This window comes from Phacochoerus africanus, chromosome 2 (assembly GCF_016906955.1).
Source record: "Phacochoerus africanus isolate WHEZ1 chromosome 2, ROS_Pafr_v1, whole genome shotgun sequence".
NCBI classification, from domain to species: domain Eukaryota; kingdom Metazoa; phylum Chordata; class Mammalia; order Artiodactyla; family Suidae; genus Phacochoerus; species Phacochoerus africanus.
Window position 1 is genome coordinate 118,527,105 of NC_062545.1, and position 17,825 is coordinate 118,544,929.

At 43.3% G+C, this 17,825-nt stretch overlaps 1 protein-coding gene across 4 annotated transcripts in view; it reads left to right on the top strand.

Annotated features, from left to right (window-relative positions):
* The window catches only part of RAB27A (RAB27A, member RAS oncogene family), a 73,219-nt gene that overhangs the window by 11,832 nt on the left and 43,562 nt on the right, over positions 1–17,825 (top strand). For 2 of the 4 annotated variants that reach the window (XM_047766304.1, XM_047766303.1), the window contains exon 2: positions 6,573–6,691. The exons of 1 other annotated variant lie outside the window; for it this stretch is intronic. The gene's annotated coding sequence lies outside the window, so the exon portion shown is untranslated. Of the gene's footprint in view, positions 1–3,169; positions 3,252–6,572; positions 6,692–17,825 lie in introns of those variants that run through there. One more of the 4 variants, XM_047766305.1, reaches the window with a different exon arrangement.

A 17,825-nucleotide genomic window follows, 5' to 3' on the forward strand; every position in this document is an offset into this window, starting at 1 on the left:
GCATCAGACCAGATTTGGAGAAGTTTTCTCATGCTTCAGGGGTTGGATCAGATGCCTCTCAAGGCTTCTCTGAGGTTCTGTGGTTCTCAAGTGTTTTATGCTCACAGGCCTCAGGCACTGGGTGGGGATGTTGGCAGAAGAAATGAAAGGAGGAGCTCGGGAGACTGTACAGAGAGTCCTTGAGAGCCTGGCTCTCTCTGTTGCCTCTTAGTGTCCCCAGGCCATGTTTTGGCTTTGAGTAACTTGTGGGTTTTTGTTGTTGTTGTTTTTGTCTTTTTAAAGCCGAACATGCGGCATATGGAGGATCCTGGGCTAGGGGTCGAATCGGAGCTACAGCTGCCAGTCTACACCACAGCCACAGCAACACCAGATCCAAGCTGAGTCTGTGACCCACACCATAGCTCACGGCAATACCGGATCCTTAACCCAAGAGCAAGGCCAGGGATCGAAACTTGGTCCTCGTGGATACTAGTCAGATTCGTCTCTGCTGAGCCACAAAGGGAACTCCTGGCTTCGAGTGACTTGTTATCCTTCCAGTTATCTCCCTCAGATTGTATACCTTTTCTTAGAGCAGGTGGACCCTTGTGTTGGTGGGCTGCCCCGGTGTGAGCAGTTTCCTCCAGGCTGTAATTAATATCTACTGAATGCTGAGTTGCTTCAGCTTTTGAGATCAGAAATGACGTTTCATCTGTTTGATGATAAGATCCCTTATTTTTCTGGCATAGCGTGGACGTATTTAGTGAGTGAATTGTTAATCCATTAGATGATGATTTGGTGCCATTATGAGGGAAAGGAGTAAAATGTAAATTAGAAAAGAATTTCTGGAAGTCCCCATTGTGGTTTGGTGGAAACCCAACTAGCATCCATGAGGACTCGGTTTGATTCCTGGCCCTGCCAGTGGCTTAAAGGATCTGGTGTTGCCATGAGCTGTGGTGTAGGTCACACATGTGACTTGGGTCTGGCGTTGTTGTGGCTGTGGCATAGGTTAGCAATTGTAGTTCCAATTCAACCCCTGGCCTGGGAACTTCCACATGCAGTGGGTTTGGCCCTAAAAAGGAAAATAAATAAATAAATAGAATTTTAGGTATGATGCCTGATGTCTTTCGTGAGTTGGAATGTTGGTTTCTGTTCAGAAGTTTAGAAGCAGCTACTACTATAAGTAAGTACTGGGGTTCCTGTGGTAAAAAAGTCACATGTATGCAAAGACAGTGGAAACCTTTCAGGCCTTGGCCCAATGGAGAAGTCAGCATTGCTGAAATATTGGAAATCTTTAATAAGTCTTAGTCCCTGAAATGGTGTGGGACAAAGGTGGAAGGAAATTCACAAAAGCAGACATTTCAGCTTCCTGGGATCCACTGTATCTAAGGCAAACTATTTTTTCCAATAAGAAAATAACCAAGGAACAGGTAAGGTTTTTAAGGACAATTTGTTTTGCCACTGAGGTTAGAGCTGGCAATGACAATAGGTACCTGAGTACTGTGGTTAGAGCCACCACTTGTTGAGTGCTTATTAAATGCCAGGAATTATATGAACATTCTCTCGTTTAGTCCTCAATAGACTTTTTTTTTTTGTCCTTTTGCCATTTCTTGGGCCGCTCCCGTGGCATATGGAGGTTCCCAGGCTAGGAGTCGAATCGGAGCTATAGCTGCCAGCCTACGCCAGAGCCACAGCAACACGGGATCCGAGCTGCGTCTTCAACCTACGCCACAGTTCACGGCAACGCTGGATCGTTAACCCACTGAGCAAGGTCAGGGATCGAACCTGCAACCTCATGGTTCCTAGTCGGATTCGTTAACCACTGTGCCACGACGGGAACTCCAACTTTTAAAGTAAATATTATCTATTTTTCAGATGATGAAGCAGGCTCAGAAAGATTAAATGATTTGACCAATGCCAGGACTGGGGTTTCCTGGAATGCAGGGTTTTCAGTGCTAAAACCCAGTCCTGGGTAAACTGGGATGGTTGGTTACCCTGAGTGTCACCCAGCTCACTGATGTACAGTCAATAGTTAGGAAGTAAACCCAAAGGGTTCTGAATTGTCAGATAGATGGTTCATATATGGAAACTTGCCAATTTGCCCCACAGAAAGACCCTCAGAACATTTCTTGGTGCTCATTTTTCTCCATTTTATACATAATTCTAATCTTGGTTATTGGTTTCCAGGTGCCTTGTCATAGCTGCACATTGACTCTAGAAGGGTGCACTGGGGAGTTCCCTGGTAGCCTGCTGGTTAAGGATCAAGCATTGTCACTGCTGTGGCTTGGGTTCTATCCCATCCCAGCCTGCGAACTTCCATATGCCATGAGTGTGGCCGAAATAAAAGCACACTGATTGCTGTAGTGAGGGATGGCTTGCTGACTGATAGGAGGTAAGGGCAGGGAGAATGAAATACAAACTAATATAAGACAAAATCAATGGTGTCAGAAGGCATTTATTACAGGGCATATGTACCTTAATAAGAATAGCTATTATCGAATATTTACCATGTGCCAAATACTGTTTTGTTTTGTTTTTTTTTTCCTCCTAGGGCTGCACCTGAGGCATATGGAGGTTCCCAGGCTAGGGGTCAAATCAGAGCTATAGCCGCAGGCCCACATCAGAGCCACAGCAACTCAGGATTTGAGCCATATCTGCAAGCTACACCGCAGCTCACAGCAACACCAGAACCTTAACCCACTAAGCAAGGCCAGGGATCGAACCTTCAACCTCATAGTCCCTAGTTGGATTCATTAACCACTGAGCCACGACGGGAATTCCACCAAATACTGTTTTAAGCACTTTATAGGTATTACATAATTCAATTTCTACAAAATAATCCTATTTATCCCTGTTCCTCAGATGAGGAAACTGAGGCACGGAGAGGTTAAGGAACTTGCTGAAGGTCACATTGCCAGTGAGTGCTAAAGCTGAGATTCAGAGCTGGGCGGCTTGACTCCAGGCCCAGATCTTCAGCAGCTGTTTTCAGTGTATGTCCTGGATCCTGAGGATGTAACATAAGATAGTGTTTATTTTGTTTATTGTGATGGCCTAAATCATCCAAAAAAACCCCAAAAAAACAAAAAACAAAAAACAAAAAAAGAAAGAAACATTTTAAAGCATGGGCATTATGTTTCCCTTTGTATTAATTAGTTGTTAAAATTTTATCAGGTTCTACTTGGCCATCGATCTACAAGGACTGTTAGAGGTCACCAGAGTCCCCACGCCCCAGCTCATTTCCTGCTCCCCAGAGTCAACTGCTTTCAATTGTTGCAGTGAGTTGACTCTTGATGTGGTTATATCCTGTCTCTCAATGACGTACCTAGAGTTCTCTGGTCGATTTTTCAGTATTTTACTATGGAAAAAGAGTTTTAGCTTGCTTTTCCATCTACCCCTACCACACGTGTGTACTGTTTCCATTTCCTCCTTCTCCCAGCAGGTACATCATAGTGTTAGCTGGCTTAGCATGTCCTGGGCTCCTCTTTATCTTTTTAGCCTTCCCTCCTGAGTTGGGCAGATTCTCCAGAGAACCACCAACTGAGCCACCTTCTGTGGAGAATGCCCACCTTCTGGAAGCCCAACGTATGGCTGGGGAGTGGAGGTGTCTTCATATCTACTGTGCAACTTCTTAGTATACCCACCACCACCACCTCCTTTGAAATTGGTGTGGCTCCGAGACCCTCTGAGAGTTTGATCCTCAGAGTTTTACTCTCTCTAGAGAATAAACCAGTGACTTCTGCTGGAGCTGGAGGAGTCCCAAGGCTGGCAAGGGGGAGGATTGGAGTGTAAACTGACTTCCCCCATTTTTAGCCCCACTTTACCCCCCGCCGCAGAGGTGTTTGGGACTCCCACTGTCTGAGCCTTTCTGGAGATTCTGGGATAAGTTTTTCCTTGGCTTTCGCTACTGGCAGTTAAGGAGTCAGCTCTCCCATGTCTGCTAATCAATTACCTCTCAGTCATCTACTTTCTAGCTTCCAACATTTTGTTGCTATTGTTTCCATTCATTTTCTCTTTGTTTTTGTAAGTTTAGGTCTATAAGAAATAAAATTCTTGGAAGTTCCCATTGTGGCTCAGTGGGTTATGAACCAGACTAGTATCCATGAGGACATGGGTTCAATCCCTGTCCTTACTCAGTGAGTTAAGGATCCGGTGTTGCCGTGAGCTGTGGTGTAGGTCGCAGATGTGGTTTGTGGATCCTGCGTCGCTGTGGCTCTGGCGTAGGCCAGAAGCTCTGGCTCTGATTCAACCCCTAGCCTGGGAACTTCCATTAGCCTCAGTTGTGGCCCTAAAAAGCAAAAAGAAGAAAAAAAATGGGAAATAAAATTCTTTTCATTTTATATTGGCGAGATTTGGGGAGGTAGTAAACTCCCATGTATTTAGGATGCCATCTTTCTCCTGAAGCCTGAAAGACATTTGAGAAAGCTTTCAATGCAAAGGGATCAAAAAAAGGTTGTGTTGCTCTGAGGGGAAAGCTGCTAGTTCTAGGGAAATTGGGGTTGTCTAAGTTTTACTGGGTTACTCTTAGTTTCAGGGCCAGGAGTATCATTGTTACCTGGCTCTCACCTGTGTGCTCATTAGAAATGCAGAATCCCGGGCCCCACCCCAGCCTCATGAATTAATTAGAATTAGCATTTTGACAGAATCCATGGGGGATTCCTTTGCACGTGGAAGGTTGAGAAGTGCTAATCTGAAACTTTCCTCAATTTATGTAATTTAGAATAAGATAACTATAGTGAATTTTCATCTGGGATTTAAATATTTTGGTACATTCCCTTGCTAAATTATTCTCCAGATTCTAGAAATTGCTGTGAGGTAATGAAGAGGAGCATATTTTTTAACTTTTTGGGGGGTCTTTTTAGGGCTGTACCTGTGGTGAATGGAAGTTCCCAGGCTAGGGGTCGAATTGGAGCTGCAGCTGCTGGCCTACACCACAGCCACAGCAATGCCAGATCCAAGCCGCATCTGAGACCTTCACCACAGCTCACGTCAATGCTGGATCCTTAACCCACTGAGCAAGGCCATTGGTCGAACCTGAGTCCTCATGGATATTGGTCAGGTTCTTAACCCACTGAGCCACAAGGGGGCTCCATGATGGGATTTTGTAGGTTGTAGGTGGTGTCTTCAGTCACCCTTGGAGCAGTCAAAGTGAGAGAGTGACTTCCCCTGGAGGCAAAGCATACAGTGGTATGTATTAGGCCCAGCCTGTATCCCAGTTACAGGCAGGTGTTCAACTAGTGATCTGTGGAATGCGCGAGTCCAATAAGACATAGTTCCTGTCTTCAAGATGTTTAGCAACCACCAAGAAATAAATTGGATAGTTATCACACAGGGTAGACCCATTGTAGAAAACAGCACAGAAGGGGTCCACTGCGGCATTACTGGCAGAAGAGGGAGCTGAGGGCTAAGTCTCTTGGTGAACAGAGCTTGCTGGTTGGAGAGCAGGGGCGCTCAGTTGAGGGTATCAGAATCACCTGGCAGCCTGATAAAACACAGACTGCTGCCCCCATCCTTAGTATTTCTGATTCTGTAAGCCTGGGGTGGGCCCAAGAACATGCATTTCTAACAATTTCCCAGGTGATGCTGCTGCTGCTGCTTTCCCATCTTGAAAACCACTGGTTTAGAGAAATGCAAGTAGTTCTGGTGGCCGGAGGTGGGCAGGCAGGAGGCAGGCAAGAGTCAGTGATACTGAAGGCAGAGGCCTGAGGAGTGGGGATTTTATTGCAGAGGTTGTGGGGAGCCCTTGACTGGTTTTACGGAGCGTGATGACCACCCATGTACCTTTTGGAAAGATTGCTGTGGGTGTGGCGTGGAGGATGGCGGGGTCAGGTTGCGGACCAGAAAACGTAGCCATCCAGATGAGAAATGATAGAAAACTCGGAATAAAGGCAAGACGAGGCAGGATTGCCTGACTTTGGTGGCTAATGGAAGTGGGAGGGGAGGGTCGCTGACGTCAGCGGTCTGGCTGGTTGTGTCGGGGGACTGTGTGGCTCTAGCGGTAGGAAGAGGAGGAGTGGGTCTGAAGAGAAGAACGTGGGAGGTGAGTGGAGGACAGGACATGGTGAATTTTAGATGCCAGCAAAATACGTGAGTTTTGGTAGTGGGTCTGGAGGCCAGAGAGAGAGTTCTGGAAAATCATCAGGCCCCATGGCTTCTACCACTTCACTGATCTCCTGTACTGTTGGTTTGGATCAGGTCTTATATTGGTAAAGAAACAACATTAGTATAACCTAAAGGATCTTGAGAATGCAGGACTTTTAAAGGTGTTTTCCTCCAGAGAACAAATGCTCTACTTTTTTGATTGGTGGGGAAAAGAAGTAGTTGAAGTATATGTCTTTTCACCCCAGAAGAGGTTAATACAGCCACCTTCTGTCTGCGAGGCCAGGAGAATTGGGTTTTAGTAAGCTTGAAAAGGGCAAAATCACTTGACTGGTTTGCAGGCCATATGACCAACAGCTGAGGCTAATTAGCTGGATTGTGGCTTTTTACAGAGATGCCTGATTTTGAGAGTTGATGGAGAGAATTGCTTTTCAAAAGACGCTTTTGAAAAACTTTTGCAAATCGGGGTTTCTGACCTTAACTTTTCTCTTTGTATTAAGACAAAAAGTAACTTTGTAGAAGAGGACATGTGACTGCATGCTGTCTAATTGTTGAAGCATTGGGATCGCCAGTCTCTAAAGTTTCAGGAAAATCAATCAGCAATTTATACTTTGTCAAGGTATGATTTTGCTTTTTTGCAGGGGGAGGGGGGCGGTAAGAGGTTTCGAGTCCTGCTGTGCCACTTCACAGGTACTTAAAATATGTGCAATTTCACATAAAATACCACTGAGCATATAAAATTCTTTTAAACCAAAGACTTCAAGACATCTGCTACATTTCTTGGGTTTAGTTTAAAAAGTGCATTTTCAGTTACCAGAGAGTGACTATGAATACTGCCTTTTCTTTCTTTTCTGTACTTGAACAGAGTAATAGAGGCTTTTATGCTCAGATAATATGTGAAATAAGAAAGCCGATTATAGTGGCATTGAATTGCTCTTAGAGTCTTGCTCATCCTCTGAGCATTTTATTCACAAACATTCAAGCTAATTGGGATTTTGTTTTTATTATTGTTAATAGTTCTAAAGGAGGTTTATGTACATATGGGTTTTAGGAGAAGGTGCATTTCTTCTGTCAATTAAATTTGCCTTCAAGTGACTGATTTTGTTAAGTTTGGAATTGGCATTGTGATTCTGTAAGGCAAGGTCCGTCTGTTTGAGAGATCCTTGGTGAGAGTTGCAGGAATGAAAGATCTGGGTGATGCGTATGATGGGGCATTTTATTATACAATTCTCTCTACGTTCGGATATGTAGTAGTTTGCTAGGACTGCCATAAAATACAGTCTCACAGATTGTGTAGCTTAAATAACAGACATTTCTTGTCTCACTTCTGGAGACTGACATCCAGGTGTTGGCAAGTTGCCTTCTTCTGGGGGCTATGCAAGAAGGATCAGGTCCCGGCCACTCTCCTTGGTGTCTCGATGGCTGTCTTCTTCCTGTGTCTCTTCTTGTTATCTTCCCTCTCTGTGGGTCTGTATTAAGATTTCTTTTTCTTTTTTTCTCCTTTTTTGCTTTTTAGGGCTGCACCTGCAGCATATGGAGGTTCCCAGATGAGGGGTCCAATCAGAGCTACAGCTGCTGGCCTACACCACAGCCACAGCCACACAGGGTCTGAGCTGTGTCTGCAACCTGCATCTCAGCTCACGGCAACACCGGATCCTTAACCTATTGAGCGAGGCCAGGGATCAAACTTGCAACCTCATGGTTCCTAGTTGGATTTGTTTCCACTGCGCCACAACGGGATCTCCCCAAATTTCTTCTTTTAAGGATACCAGTCATGCTGGATTAGGGCCCACCCCAATGACATCTGTTTATTTGATTACCTCTCTAAAGGCCCTATCTCCACATCAAGTCACATTCTGAAGCACTGGGAGTTAGAACTTTAGCTTATGAACTTGGGGGGGAACACAGTTCAACTCATAAGAGATAGATTTGAAAGATTTTATTACATCACATTTTAACGATTTGTCTCCAAGTGCAAGCAATAAATATTTGTTAAACCAAGTACCCACTGTTTTGGGTGTGGAGCGTGTGAAGGTGAATAAGACACTGTCCCTGCCCACTAACATAGGTTTAATCATATATATGGATATAACATTGTGAGTGTTTATGTATTCATTTATCTCTGCCATTGAGTGGTGGCCACTTTCATAGTTGGGTGTCCCTGGAGACACAACCAGCATCTTGGCTCTTGGGCAGCCTAATCTTTGAGAGGCACCTGGAAAAGCTTCATGGCTCCTGAACACCTTTAGTATTCCTGGCTAGGAGAGTGGAAGGACTGTAACATTCATCTAGACTGACCTCCTGATTTCACAGATGACGAAACTGAGGCTTTAAAGGGCTAAGCTCATTTGGTTGATTAGTGTCAGAGCTAAAGCAATATCCTAACTTCCACGCCAGAGTGCTGCCCAGTACATCATTTTGTTTTCTTGGCCACAAGTCGATACTTTTACCTAAGAGTGAACCCAAAGTCTCATTATCAGAAAGCACTGTGGGAAAGAGCCTCGATGAAAAGCTGACATTCTCTGTTGAGATTCTTGAATGGTTAGTACCAAAAAAAAAAAAAAAAAAAATTCCAGGGGGAATAGTGTTTATTCATGAGGGCATGTCATCCACAGACTGTTGTCTTTAATGCACCCCAAAGGAGTTTATTCCTACTCAGTTGTGCTCTCTGTCTCTCACCACTTTCTCTTTGTTCTTTCCAGACACACTGCTCAGTGACCTAGCAGCCATTAGAATACAAATGACATTTTTTTTCTTCTTTCTTGCTGCCGCAGCTGCCCACAAGACAGGAACTGTGGCAGAAAGAGACTGCTTGCTGATGAAACGTTGCCGCCAACAGGATGGCACCATGGCAACCAGGACCTGTGCACGTTAGCCACTGTTTAAGCTTCTGCCCTTTCCACTCCCTCCATACCTGGGTGCTCCTAGAGGGCGTGCTCACTACTTGCCTCTGTTTCTCTTTTCACTTTTTAGGATTAAAGCTGCCTGAGATATTTGCATACGTTATGCTCTTATTCCCTTCCTCTTCCCTCTGAACTTGGCTGATTTATAGCTTGAGCCAGGGTGCGGCATATGTGATAGTTAATAAGTCATGGAATGTGTCCATGAAAAACAAAAGCTGATTCTTTGCAGAAGCCATCCTTCTTTAGGGCTGTTTTTGCAAGAGGCCCCCTTTCTGCTTTCTTTACACAGTGTTGCTGTGGCGTGGCTGGGGCCCTGCCCTCTTGGCAGAGCAGAGGCTCGGTGCCTGTGGGTTGGAGGGTAGGGAGGTGATGAATGAGATGAGGATGCTGCTTGAGAGATGAGCTTGCATTGTTGCTGCTTCTCTGGAGGCAGGAGCCACTTTGTTCAAACACATGCAAATCATCTAAGAGCTGAGAGCGTTGGTTTTGTGTGTGTTTTCTTGTTTTCTAAGTTTCATCTCTTATTAGGCCTCTCTTCTCCCTCATGTAATCTGTAAAGGGATCCTTTAGCTCAAAGTGCTGGACTTATCACTCTGCAAATATTGAAAGTCAAGACAGCTTTAAGCTCACACCTGTGCTGTGACTGACCCAGGCTAAGGACTATCTTCTGAAAAATCTCCTTCCAAATTGTTCTTGAATCTTTCTTGCTGATTCTTAACATTTTGGCTCTCTCTTCACTCTAAGTGGCCATCTTATCTCTCCTGTGGTATCAGAAAACCAACTATGTTGATGATTCTAAAACCCATACTGTTAACCCTTATTTTTCTTTTGAGCCCTAATTCTGTTTCCCAAATGCCAGTTAATGTCTCCTAAATGCCTTTGGTTGTCCCTCAGAATGAGGGGCATTTAATTTATTCATGTCCCATAGAGTATAACATCGTAGTTGAAAGTGCGTCTGGGTTTACTTTTGACTTTGCCTTTTATTGGCCTGGAGATCTTAACCTTTCTGTGCATCAGTTTTCTCATCTGTAAATGAGAGCGTTCATTAGGACGTTGTGAGGCTCTCCTGAGTTAATATTTTCAGGGGCTTAGAAAAGTACTCAGTGAGTGTTAGTTATAATCATCTCAAACCAGCTTTTGCTCTCTTACTGAATGAGAATACTTTCTATTCAGTTATCAAATTAAAAGTTTTGGTTATCTTTAACTCCTCTACCAGTCAGTTAAGAAGTTGAACTGATTTTTTTTTTGGTCTTTTGTCCTTTTAGGGCCACACCCGTGGCATATGGAGGTTCCCAGTTTAGGGGTCTCATCGGAGCTGTTGCTGCCTGCCTATGGGAGAGTCACAGCAACACCAGATCCGAGCTGCATCTGTGACCTACACCACAGCTCATGGCAACCCCGGATCCTTAACCTACTGAGTGAGGCCAGGGATCGAACCTGCAACCTCTTGGTTCCTAGTCGGATTCGTTTCCACTGTGCCACGATGGGGAACGCCTGAACTGATTTTTTGCCTCCTAGATAGATCTTGAATTAATCCCTTCCCCTCCATCCCCACTGTCACCAACACATCAATGTCACTCGCCATCTCCATGGGGCTGCTAGAAAGATCCTTCTAAGGCACAGACCTTGTGTTCCTCTCCTTTATAAAAGCTAGTCATGGCTCTCCATTGCCTAGAGGGTAACACGCAGACTTCCTTGCGCCATGTAAGAGTCCTTTCAGGCTGAGGTCCACACTCTCGCCGACCTTTTCAGCCTGTCTGGACACTTCCTCTCCCATTTCCTTGCACCCCTTTAGTGGCATCTGTCTGCTGAGGTCCTCTAAAAGCACCATAACCTTTTCCCCCTGCAACCTTGGCAAGTGCACATGCCCTTCCTGACTCCCACCTCCAAGTCAGTCATTCCAGTTCCTGCTCCCTCCTCGTGTCTCTAAGCCTGGTCTGTGTTTGGTACTTTGAATGTCAGACAGCCCTTACCTAATTCCATCAAAACTCGGTCACACCTTTTGGATGGGCGTCAATGATTTTTTTTTCTTTTTTTTTTGTCTTTTTGCCTTTTCTAGGGCTGCACCCATGGCATATGGAGGTTCCAGGCTAGGGGTCTAATCGGAGCTGTAGCTGCCAGCCTACGCCAGAGCCATAGCAACTTGGGATCCGAGCCGCGTCTGCGACCTACACCCCAGCTCACGGCAATGCTGGATCCTTAACCCACTGAGCAAGGCCAGGGATTGGACCCGCAACCTCATGGTTCCTAGTTGGATTCGTTAACCATTGAGCCATGACGGGAACTCTCGATGATCATTTTGTTGAGAGTTTTGTTATCTTTAAAGGTTAATGCTTATTTGACACGTGAGGCAAAGTCCTTTACCACACGGTCTGTAAACTGTACTGTTTTTGTTCATTCACATCTATCACTTGTCCCTCTCTATGCCCGTGGAAATCCTTGGCTCAGATGCCCCTCCGTGAGGTGGTCTAATGGGCTCCCAACACCTCTGGTCCTCTCTGCCCCAGGCCTCCCAGGCCACCCAGCATTGTGTGCATTTTTCTTTCTTTTTTTTTTTCTTTCCATTTTTGGCTGCCCCACAGCATGTGGAGCTCCTGAGCCAGGGATCAGATCTGAGCCGTAGTCTTGACTAAAGCTATAGCAATGCTGGATCCTTTACCCACTGTGCTGGGCTGGGGATTGAACCTGCATCCCAGTGCTCCCAAGATGCTGCCAATCCCATTGTGCCACAGTAGGAGCTCCTGTGTGCATATTTCTGTAACAGTTCTTATTCCACAGCATTTGTATTGTTTGTTTCCATGTAGAGCACTTCTATCAGACTATTGCTCTTCTGGAGCTGCATTCCAGGTGCTTAACACAGTGATGAAAGCATAAGGCCTGTTCTCAGTGCTGACTCGGGAGGTGCATCATGTTTGAACTGATGTGCTTGCTCATCAGGTGCCATCTGAATCTCAGTCACTTCTGCAAGGCTCTCCCTCCTCAGTGTCTTTGGGTGTTGCCAGTATATATTTGAATCATTGGTGTAGGACAGTCCACTGGTCAAATTTTGCTTCAATTATAAATGTCTTTTTGGAGTTACCTTATGGCTCAGCAAATTAAAGATCTGATGTTATAACTGCTGTGGCGTGGGTTCGATCCCCGGCCTGGGAACTTTTGCATGCTGTGGGTGCAGCCAAAAATGAATAAATTATAAATGCCTTTTGGATTGGTCTTTAGATATCATTTCACATTTAGTTTCAGTCATATATAAGGACACTTGGTGCATTTAATTTCTTGGGAAGTACTTCTGTATCTCTCACAGGCATTCCCCACATCATTCTATGCTTTATAATTTTTGTAATTTTACATTTGTCTCTTGAGCCGAGTTTTTCCTCTAAAGCAACTTAAAAGTGCTGTTAAAAAATAGATTTCCATCTAGGCTAGTTTTCTAGTTCTGAAAAGTGTTTAATAACTAAGTGATTAAGTGGATTTCTCATTTTGGCTCATCAGTAAAAACCTGACTAGTATCCATGACAACATGAGTTCGGTCCCTGGCCATGCTCAGTGGGTTATGGTTCTGAGTTGCCATGAGCTGTGATGTAGGTTACAGTCTCGGCTCGAATCCTGGGTTGCTGTGGCTATGGCATGGCTGGGATTGAACCCAAGTCCTCATGGATCCTAGTCAGGTTCGTTTCACTGAGCCACACCAGGAACTCCAGAATTTAATTTTTTACTCATTCAAATATTTATTAATGACTCTGAGAACTATCGCCTCCTCTCCTGCAAGGATGGACATGAAAGAAACAGAATGATTTTGAAAGAGAGGTCTTAGGTAGAGAGTATAAATGAAGAAGAGAAAAAAGTAGAAGAAGGGAAAAATAAAGATCAAAGGTAGAATAATTGTAAGACTTGTAGATTAATAGATTAAGGGAGATCATATAATTTTTCCAATAGATTTAGAAATAAAATTTAATAAAATTGATATGCATTCATAATACTCATTCTGAGTGGAGTAGGAAGAGATAGAGAACTTCCTTAACTTGGTAAGAGTGTCTACCCAAAACCTATAGCAAATGTTATCCTTAATAGTGAAATGTTAGAATCAAGACAATATTGAAAGTTCCCTGTGGCTCAGTGGGTTAAGGATCCCTTGGCCCTGTTGTGGCTTGTGTTGCTGCTGTGGTGCAGGTTCAGTCTCTGGCATGGGAACTTCCAGAAGTTCCTGATGCAGCCGGAAAAAAAAAAAAAAAAGACAGGACTGTTTATTTGATACTTCTGGAGGACCTAACAATACAGTAGGGCAAGGAATATAAATACAAGATATAAATGTTAGAAAGGGAAAAATGTAATTATTTTCAGCTGTGTATAACAAATCATTAAAATTAGTGTGGCTAATTTAATAGAATTTAATAATTTAATAGACTCTAATAATTAGATAAAATTTAATAATTAAAAGAATTTAATAGAAGGCATATATAGTATATATATTTAAAATATGTTGCTTAGAATAGTAATATAAATGTAAGTGTATAAACTATCAGTAAGTCTAAAAATATGCAAGGTCTTTATGAAGAGAATTAACTTCAACATTTTTAAAGGCATTAAAGACATAAATAATGCAGACATTATAGGTTTTTGAGGAACTTAGCTGGAAGTGTGAAAGGTCAAGAATTTCTACAGTGAGGACAGGACTTGTCCTCCCAGATATTCATAAATATAAAGATGTGTTATAAAGTCATAGTAATTAATGCCTTATGACACTGGCCCGGGGTAATGAAAATGAAGAAAGGAACAGAAGAGACAGCCTAGAAACAGATGTGCCCATTCATGGGGAATCACTAGGGAAAGGATACTTTTTCTCAGTATATGGTACTATGATAATTAGGTGTCCTTCAGGAAAAATTAATGAAAGCAGATCCCTACATACACCCTAAAAAACTCCCATGGACTGAAGACTTAATGTGAAAGGTAGGATCTTTTGAAACATAATGTAAAAGAATATCTTCATCACTTTCTATAAATAAGGATTTCTTTGACATGATATAAAGATAACTAACTATAAAAGGAAAGTTTGATAGATTTGACTCGTTGAAGATTAAGCCATTGAAAAGTGAAAAGATGAGCCACAAACAGGAAGAAGACATTTCAACATCTGTAACTGACAAAGAATGCATATCCGGAGCACATGAAGCACTCCCGTGTGTCCATGAGGAAAAGACAAGCCAATAGGAAAGTAGGGAGAGGACACAACTGTGCTTTTCTACAAGAAAACATTAAATGGCCAACACATTTAAATTAGGAAAAAGAAAAAAGAAAATGAATGGTTCAGTCAGAAAAATGCTCGTGTAGATTCCAAGATGTTACCACTTTGAGGAGTCTGACAACAGACACCAAATGTGGGTGAAGATTTAAACGTGACTGTGTTGGACAAGAGATTGGCATTGTCTTGTATTGCTGAACATGTGCATACCTATGCCACGAGTTTCACTCATTGGTATATACTTCAGAGCAGAGCTTCTCCAGTATGTTCTGAATTGGTTTAGATGTGTCGAGATATTGAACCCTTCTTTTCTCAGGGTGGCTGGACAGGGCCTGGCATTGCTGGAAGCCCCAGCTCTGTTGCCTTGGGTCATGAGCAGTTGACCCAGTGTGTCAGACAAGTAGCATGAAAAGGATGGTAAGACATTTCCTGGAGAAGCCCTGGAGATGTACATGTGCATATTTATAGAAGTATTATTTTATTTTAAATGAAGACAAACACAAAGGGGACATGGTTTAGTTAAGCTAGTTCTCTTCTGAAAACCCACAGGCATTAAGTAATCAGAGAAGGATTTTGGCTTATCGTTTCTTAAAAGTGGTGATTATGTCAAGCCAAGTGAGAGAGGCAGAGAGAGGCTGAAAGGAGATGATATATTCCTGGCCAGGGTGTATTTTTATTAACATGTAGTCAGATGGGTGGTGTAAGATGATGTTTTGAATCTGAGGTCTAAGTTTTGAATCTGAGTTGGTGCCCTAATAAACAGTGTGGAGGCAGATAGAGATTCAGCTGTTTTGCCCGACATTTCTTTCACTTATTGCCAGATAAAGTATCTTACAAAAGAGGAATAATGTCTGCAAATGAACTTTCATCAGAACAGCAGGGCTGCCCATCATGTCCCACATAGTTGAGTTTGAGAACACCCTGCTGTGACCCTTCGTCTTGTGTACAAACCCTCTCCTGTGGTTTGTACAGTCATAGCCTTCTTTCAGGGCCTTTCACTGTTGACCTCTCAGCCTCTGGCCCAAGGACAGAGATAATCATGGGCACATAGGGAATGGGGGGTAGTTTTTAAGCACTTCTCTGTGACGTGCCTGAGTTGATCCCTAACATTCAGCCTGTCCCCAATCCAATCTCATCATCTTTCCCCTCCAAAACTCTGATACTCACCCCCCACAACTCTATGCCCTCTCCCAACTTTCTCCCTTTCCCTACTCCAAACATCCTATTTCCAAAACCACCATTTTTCTATCTTTGTAACTCAGCTTCATTGTTTGGAGTATTTATTTTCTCTTTGCTGCTTCCACTCATGAACCACTGCATTCTAACTAATGTCCCTTGGGTCTTTTCCATCTCATTCTCATGTCTAGGCTCTCATCTTTGAGGAGTGAGAAGTAAATACAAGGGACAGCTGCCACCATGATTCCATGTCAACCTCTCATGGCTAAACTCTGGACTTTGAACCTAGGAGCATAGAGCACCCAGTGCTTGTGTAGGGAAGAAACCAGAGGTCAACCTCTTATTTCTTATTTGAGAAAGCAAGGCCTGGAGAGGGTTGGTATCCATGCTGGATCCCACACAGATGGTAGCAGAGCTGGGAGTGGTACCTGGCATTCTGATGGCTTAGTCATCCAGCCCTCTTCAACTTGCCACTTTACCTTATGAGCACAGCTTGAATTTATTTAAATCCTTTCTGGCTGGGAAGGTGTTCAGCAAAGGCCCTGGTTCCCGTCGGAGGCCTTGGTCAGATTGTGCCCTATTTCTGCCCTCTGAGGGTCTTTAATCCTCCCAACAGTCTTGCTGGATAAATACTCCCATATTGAGGAAACAGGCTAGGAGATGTTATGTGACTTGCCATAGATCATACAGCTAGGAAGTAAATAGCAGAGTTCATGTTTTCTGACTTCAAGCCCATTTTCACTTTTGGTGTTCTGTGCTGGGTGATGTTTTGCTTCCTGTTTCTCTTGTCTTATTTGCCCTTTGTTGAAAATGAGTTCATTTTGTTTCTTTATCCTGATGACCAGCTTCATGAGGGGGAGTGGCTGGATCACAGATTTCTTTTATTCCTTTTGCAGTTGCCAGTTCAGAGTACTGGGCACAAAGAAATTGCTTGTCAAACACCATTGATTTGAACGCAAATGTGATTTACAAAACAACAAAAACAAAACAAAACAGAGAGAGAGAGAGTGAATGAGCAGCTATCAGAGGAGCTCCAGGACAGTTTTTTGAGTCATTCCTCACATCCTCCGTGCACAGAGCTGTGTTGTGATGGCCCACCCTGTGGCTTTTCTGGCATTGTCTCGTTTCACATATTTTTGTGCATTTATCCCTATAAATTAGTGAGGTGCTTTAGAAATTCCAGTACTGGAGTTCCCGTCGTGGCGCAGTGGTTAATGAATCCAACTAGGAACCACGAGGTTGCAGGTTTGATCCCTGGCCTTGCTCAGTGGGTTAAGGATCCAGCGTTGCTGTGAGCTGTGGTGTAGGTCGCAGATGTGGTTTGGATCCCGAGTTGCTGTTGCTCTGGTGTAGGCCAGTGGCGACAGCTCCGATTAGACCCCTAGCCTGGGAACCTCCACATGCCGCGGGAGCGGCCCAAGAAATGGCAAAAAGCCAAAAAAAAAAAAAAAAAAAGAAATTCCAGTACTTTGATAACTACACTCTATGTCCAACTCTGCCTTTTTCTAAAAGGGTCAAAAAAAGCCACTGACAGATTACATACTCTGGATTTTGGTTTGGAAATTCACACTGCATCTCCTGAGTTAATACACATTTTGCATCTGAACCAAATGTGAAACTTTTGCACTAGAATGCATGTGGAAAATGTCCCATTTCCTAACAGAAGCATGTGCATGTTCTTTTGTGAGCTGTCTCCTACAGAGGGTATAACATCAAGAGGTTTTAGATTAGGAGTTATAGACCTTTAATTTGTTGCTTCTTAGGTCAGAAATACTCAGTTACGCTTTATAAGAGCTAAAGCTCTATGTATCTCAACTACTTGAAATACATATACCAGTAGTTAAGGGATATTTTTTCAGGTTAAACATTGTAATTTCTGTAAAGAATTATTTTCTTTATTGTGTCCTATCTAAAATGTTCTCTACTGGAGTTCCCCTCATGGCTCAGTGGAAATGAATCTGACTAGCATTCAAGAGGACGACAATCCGAGGCCAGGGATTGAATCCAATCAGGTTGAATCCCTGGCCTCGCTCAGTGGGTTAAAGATCTGGCTTTTCTGTGAGCCGTGGCCACAGTTGCAACTTGGATCCTGTGTTGCTGTGGCTGTGGTGTAGGCTGGCGGCTACAGGTCTGATTCGACCCCTAGCCTGGGAACCTCCATGTGCCGCAGTTGCAGCCCTAAAAAGACAAAAAATAAAATAAAATAAAATAAAAATAAAGATTTTAAAAAATGTTCTCTATCTAAAAATGTAAATATGGAAGAGATTTTCTTGGACATATGAATTTTTAAGGTGCTAGATATCCCCTTTCTAGGAAAATTGATTAATGTCATTGTCAGAAATTTAGGTTTATTTTCAACATTTGATAGCTATATAGCAATCATTTTTATGTGATGTGCAAATAGATACAGGAAAGTTCTAAATTAAAAAGGATAA